The sequence below is a fragment of the Heteronotia binoei genome, chromosome 6 (assembly GCF_032191835.1).
Source record: "Heteronotia binoei isolate CCM8104 ecotype False Entrance Well chromosome 6, APGP_CSIRO_Hbin_v1, whole genome shotgun sequence".
NCBI lineage: Eukaryota > Metazoa > Chordata > Lepidosauria > Squamata > Gekkonidae > Heteronotia > Heteronotia binoei.
Window position 1 is genome coordinate 53,300,252 of NC_083228.1, and position 7,131 is coordinate 53,307,382.

Sequence of the window (7,131 nt, forward strand, 5' to 3'; positions counted from 1 at the left end):
TATGGCTATGTGAACTGGCCATAGTTATGATCATAAGGAATTCAGTTAATTATACATCAGATCCTTTTTGTGGGACTATCACCTTTTCAAAAGTAGGGAGTTAATAAAAGTGTTTGAAATTCTCCACAATTTCATTGTGTCCCTGTACACTTTGTCAGTAGGAACCAGGTATGTATGATTACCTAACAGTTTGGTTCATGTACTCCTTTTGTGTAGCAATCAACTGACTTTGCACATATCCAGTTGCAGAGAAAAGATGACTGTATATGCTCTATGACATGCTGTTCTCTTGAAGATGCTGCCCCACCACCACACAGAGACTTCTTTTGAAAGTGTAAAGTGATGAAGTACTTTACACAAAAGATGCATGGCAGCAGGTGGCAAAAGCCTGTTAGGAAGGGGTGAGATTTGGATGCATAGCCTCTTTGTTATGCCTTCCCATTGGATGACAACCATTCAGCCAACCAATAGCTGCCTCATGTTTTTTTTAAGAGGGGCTGGAGCAAAGTAATCCATGGCTTTCCTGCCATGAATGGTTTTTTTGCAGACCTGTGGGGGACATGCCTTCAGGAGTTGCAACCTTTTCATTTCAAAGGCACAGAAAGAGCAGGAATACAATGTGGCATTTTGTTGTTGCTGATTACATCAGGGTATGTTTTTTTCCTGTATTTCCCAGATAGATTTTTGTAAATAATAATTCCCTGTTAAGCACGAAGATGTCTCTGATGGTGTCCTGCTGCGTAATAAATTCCACTAAAAGAAATGGCACTTCCTATTAAACTTGTTTAGAAGTGAAATGATAATAAAGGACCATCACTACAAAACAGACAGTATAGTCTTCTGCTTGCACTCATGTCAGCAGCTCCATTTTGTCATTTAGTTGAAAGTGTAGACCTTTTTATACATCGATTGGGTGCAGTTCCTCAGTCATGGATGGTCATGGGGTTGTACATTATGCTGCATTTTTTAGTAAATATTTTGGGGGGTTTTTCCTTCTGAGTTTGTCAGTTTGCGTGGAATCAATTATACCCTATGGGGCATAGAATCATGCCAGCAGAAGAGATGGTCATGATCCTAAGACAGTTTGCAGGTATCCCTTTTTGGCCAGCTTCCCAGCTCATCTTTATCTTTCTGTGCATGCAAATGTACTTAGCACATCTATGCTAGCATGGGTGCATAATATAAATGCTTTGCAGCTGTGCAATACAGCTTTTAGTTAGTTGTCCATGTGCAAATGGTTATCCAAGGGACGTCTTTGTACAGTTCTTAGAAGAAAAGCAGGTTGCATTGATAAGGCGATCATAGAACCTAGTTTGTGACAAGGTCTTGAGGAGCAGAGGTCAGTGAACAAGAGGAGGGTCCTGATTTTGCAAACCCCTCCCCTCTTCAAACTGAGGCCCTCAAAGCAGTCACGTTGAAGGGGCAGGTGGTGGCCAGGAGCAGGAGGAACCTCACAGAGACTACATTAATAAGTGCAGAAATGCACATGCCTGATTGCTAAGAAATTATTAACACTCTCTAGACACCATGGACACAGATCAAAGGTAATTTTCCCAGCTGGTTTACCCTCATCCAGCCCATCACTGACCCCAAGTACTTGTTCAGAACATTAGTGGCATCGTTAGAATTAGGTCTTTAAAATACTGCCCATATCCAGTCAAACTGATCTATTAACTCATTCTGGAAACAAATTAAAATATTTGAATATGGTTAAATCTTACCAACTGCATACAGAAGAAATCATTGCCAGAGGACAGTGCTGGGAACAATGTTGGGGGCAACTCTTCAGTCTGTGTGAAGTCAAATCTAGAAGGAGGTAGAGGAGATTGGATTTATACCCTGCCCTTCACTCAGAGTGGTTTACAATCTCCTTCTCTTCCTCTCCCCACAACAGACACCCTGTGAGGTAGGTGAGGCTGAGTGAGCTCTGAAAGAACTGCTCTTGAGAGAACAGCTCTGACAGAACTGTGGCTGACCCATCTGGAGGAATGGGGAATCAAACCTGGTTCTCTCAGATTAGAGTTTGCCACTCTTAACCACTACGCCAAACTAGCTCTAAGGGTAAGTGTAGGTGATCAGAAATTCCGAGGGAGAGAAATTGATCTGCTACTCAGTTGTGATAGTGTGAGTGAAACAGAGACCCTGTTTTTGGACTCTGTAAGTCACCATGAGCAATTTAATTGGCTGTGTTATGTTCATCTTGGTTTTTCTATTAAATCCTAATAAGTATACCCTATGTGTCATTTTGACAAATATAAAAAATAACATTATGAAACACTTCATACTAGGAAAAATAATTATCTGTTTTTCCATGTAGAAATGATATCAAGAAAACTGATGAGTAACTTCTTCTTAGTTATTTCAAATCTGTTTTTGAAAATCTAGAAAAGCTTCATAAAATTTATACACTATTAGCAACATATGGTCCCCATTTGTGGATACCTAAATCAGCAAACTGGGGGCACATGGTTGCTAAACAGATATTTTGGCAAACTTGAGGAACTCCCCAACAATACCCCCCTTCAAAGTTTCAAAAAGATTGGACCAGGAGCTCCCAAATAAGATGCCCCTATCCTCTATTATTTCCATTGGTGGGAAGGTATTTAAAAGAAATGCGGTCCCTTTAAATGTGATGGCCAGAACTCTCTTTGGAGTTCAATCATGCTTGCCACAACCTTTGTGGCTCCACCCACAAAGTGTATTGGCTCCATACCCAAAGTCCCCAGATATTTCCTGAGTCAGATCTGGCAAACCTAGCCTGGCTGCCACCACAGATGCTTGAAGCCACGTCAGGCTCAGTTGTTGCAGATGCCAGGCATTGTTCAGGGACCTACAGCAGCAGCACTGGATGCCAGAAGCCACTCTTGGTCCTACCACAGTGGTGGCAGATGCCAGGAGCCGTTCAGCTCCCAGCAGTGGCAGAAGCTGGGCTCCAAGGAGAGTGATTTGGCTGTAGTCACAAAGGCTCAGCAGCGGGGGGAGATGGGATTCACAGCCTCTCCTTGTCTATATATTAAGGCAAAATACGTGGGCACTTAAATCCGGTGACTGCAGATTCTTCGACAAGCTTTAATAGGGCCCAAGAAAAATGTGAAATCTTAAAAAAAAATTAAAAGGAGATGGAGGTAAAAACCCAAAAATGATTAGAAGGGCTCCTGTAACTTTAAACAATGGATTCCTTTGGTGGCAGTTGCTTGGCAACTACAGTATTCTAGATCAACTTTCTGTGAATAAAAAGGCAGAAGGGGAAAGCAGGGCCCTTTCCAGGCCTATTTTGGCCTCTGAATAGGGTTGCCAAGTCCAATTCAAGAAATATCTGGGGACTTTGGGTGTGGAGCCAGGAGACTTTGGGGCCTTTGGAGCACGGGTGTGACAAGCATAATTGAACTCCAAGGGATTTCTGGCCATCACTTTTAAAAGGACTGCACACCTTTTTAAATGCCTTCCTTCCATAGGAAATAATGGATAGGGGCACTTTCTTTTGGGCTCATAGAATTGGGCCCCCTGGTCCAATCTTTTTGAAACTTGGGGCGTATTTTGGGAAGAGGCACTGGATGTTATACTGAAAATTTGGTGCCTCTTCCTCAAAAAACACCCCCCCAAAGCCCCAGATACCCATGGATCAATTCTCCATCATTTCCTATGGAAATAAGCCTCCATAGGGAATAATGAAGTGCAGAGCAGACATTTCCCTCTCCCCCCCATTTCTGATGACCCTGAAGTGGGGGGAGGGCCTCCAAACCGAAGATCCCCTGCCCCCACCTGGGGATTGGCAATCCTAACACACACTTACTTGCTCTGAAATGAAAGCAAAACAAACAGAGGGACTCTGCTTTGACAAAGTGAACTCCTTCTGACCCTTCCCAATGAAGTATTTCCTGCTTCCTGCTCTTATTTAAAGGCACATGCACACATTTTAAAACAGAACCTATTTGCAGGTTTCTAGCTGCCAGGTAGGTGGTGGCTGTGGGGGGCTGTGGGGGGGCTGGCTGGGGCTGGGGGGGAAGCCTGTAAAACCTGGGAATTGGGAAGCCTACCTCTGAAAGAGGATTGATTGGGGCCTCGTCTGCTGTTTCTCTTGAGGAAACTTCATTCTAATACCTTTTGCCAAGTGAAATTTTCTTCTAGCGGTGACTTGACTAGAAAAATCCCAGTGTTAAAGGGGGTTAAACAAGGTTGCGTGCTGGCCCCGCATCTTTTAAATCTATTTTTAACTGACCTGGCACAATTTTTGAACCCTGTCAACGGTCATCCGCCTAAACTTGCAGGTCGAGCGGTCCCCTTATTACTTTATGCCGATGACACTACCATCCTCTCTTGTACAAGAGTGGGCCTGCAAAGGTATTTGAATGCCTTTTATGACTACTGTAATTGTAATTCACTTACTATCAATTACACCAAATCTAAAGTAGTTGTCTTTTCAAACTGCTGGTGCCCACAGAGATGGTTTATTGGCAATTCAACAATCGAGCAAACAAAAAATTTTAAATACTTGGAGATCACTTTTAACCACAAGTTAAGCTGGGTTTCACATCGTAACAACACCGTCAACTTGGCTAAATGTTCAGCTGCTCAAATTAAACAGTTTTTCTTTGCAAGGGGCAACCAATTAGTTCCAGCAGCTATTAAAGTGTTCAAAGCCAAAACGCTTGCCCAAATCCTCTATGGTATCCCTATTTGGATCTCAGCTTTTACCAGGAAAGTGGAGGGCATTCAAGCCTCATTCTTTAGACAAATTCTTGGTTTGCCAAAATGTGTGTCCTACTTTGCTCTCTGCTCTGAAGTGGGTCAGTCTTTGGTGGAGACAAAAGCCTGGATTGCAGTGTTTAAATTCTGGCTCAAAATTCATTTTAGAACAGATCCCAACAGCCTTCTTGATTGTATGAAAAGAGACCCATATACTTCATCCTGGACAGCAGTGCTTCTGTCTAAACTCAATCAATTGGGGTTAGAGGTAGATGATTTTTCTACCGCTGATGAGTCATATATCTTCAGATGTATTAAACTGAGACTATGGGAATCAGAGGATACGAAATTACGGCCAACTGACCCTTATATTTGCTCTCCAGCTTCCTTAGGTCTTTATGCTTTTTGTGGCAAAATGCCCAATTATCTATCAGACCTAACCACTCCAAGTCATCGCAGGGCATTTATGTTGGCTAGACTAAACGCGTTTCCCTCCAAAGTTTTACAAGGGAGATATCAGCGAGTCCCTTTAGCCGACAGACTTTGCTCCTGTGGAGCAAATACCCCTGACTCAATCCAGCATATATTGCTTGATTGTTCTTTATACCATAACCTCCGTAAAGATTTATTTGGCAAGCTTTCTTTTTCTTCAGATTTGTCCATTCTGCCACCCTGTTATTATTTATTGAGTGATACTGAGGGGGTGGTTAGTGAGGCTGTGGCAAAATTTCTGGCTGACATCCTTAAATTTAATTCTGACCATGTTTGAATGCATCTGTAAGCTCGGTTTTATCTTGATTTTATCTCCAATGTTTAAATTTTTATATTCTGTGTATTTTTATCTGAATCTATTATGCCATTAAAGGTTTGGTATGGTATGGAGAAAAGCTTAAAAGGAGAGAAAAGAAATATCTCTCCATTCCAGCTAGTCTATACTAGCAACAAGGCAGATTGGGGCCAGGCTTGACTAGGAGTGTCAGTTCCAGGTTGGGAAATTCATGGGGACTTGGAAGTGTAGTCTGAGAAGAGCAGGATATGGAGAGTAGAGGAGCCTCAGCTGAATATGTGCTTCTAAAGCCACCATTTTCAACAGGGGCATAGATCACTGCTGTCTGGAGTTTGGTTGTAATTTCAAGAGATCTTCAGATTCAACAGCAGTCACCCTCTGAAAGCCATTGTGGTATAGTGGTTACAGCTTCAGAGTAGGGCCTGGGAGACTGAGGTTTAAATCTCCATCTTTCTATGAAAACTCACTGGGTGATTCTGGGCCAGTCACATCCTTTAAGGCTAACCTACAGGGTTGTTGTGAGGAGAATAAAGGAGGAGAGAATAATAACGTAAACTGCATTGGTCCCCTATTGTGGAAAAAGGTGGGGTACAAATGAAGTCAATAAAAAATATTTCTTCAGGTGGGAGACAGATAAAAGGTAGGCTGGTGAATGGATGAGAAGAAGATAATGAGGCAGTGATCTGTGGCACCACACAACTAGGCCATAGTTTTAGTTTTTCTAGGAAGAAAGAAGAAGAAGATGATGATGATGATGATGATTTTGGATTTATATCTTGCCCTATACCCTGAATCTCAGTGTCTCAGGGCAGTCACTATCTCCTTTACCTTCCCCCCACCCCCACCTCCAACAGACACCCTGTGAGGTAGGTGAGGCTGAGAGAGCCCTTACAGCAGCTGCCCTTTCAAGAGAGCTATGGCTGACCCAAGGCCATTCCAGCAGCTGCAAGTGGAGGAGTGGGGAATCAAACTCAGTTCTCCCAGATAAGTCTCCCAGATAAGAGTCCATGCACTCAACCAGGTAGAGGCTGCTGGTGGAAGGGAGAGAAAGCTTAAGATAAAGGCTAGTTGGCTGTTGGGTGGGAAGAAGATAGGGTTACCAATGTCACGTTAGGAAATACCTGAAGATTTAGGGGGGGAGGGGGTTTGAAAAGAAGAGGGACCTCAAAGGGTATAATGCCATAGACTCCACCCTCCAAAGCAGCCATTTCCTTCAGGGAAACTAGGGTTGCCAACCTCCATGTGGAGACTGGTAATCATCTGGAATTACAACTGTTCTTCATATGACAGATATCCATTCTTTAGACAACCCTAAGCGGGAACTGATCTCTCAAGTTGGGAAATACACTGTGATTCCAGGAGATCTCCAGGCCACACCTAGAGATTGGCAACCCTTGGAGAAGCAGAGGAAGCAGAAGGGGGAAAGGCAATAGGGGCTTTTGGGAAAAGAAAAAGAGGAAATAGTGGGGAAGGGGAAAATGAGATGCATCCTGCCAGTCCTTGTAGGTTCCCACTAGTTTATCTGTGTTACCTGAATATCTCACCTTTTTGTCTATATGGAACTGATGGTAGCATACCAGGAGGAGTCCCATGATGGCACTAATTAGACTCAGATCCATTTTAGCTCCAGTACAGTTGCTGTGCCTTGCTCCTTTCAG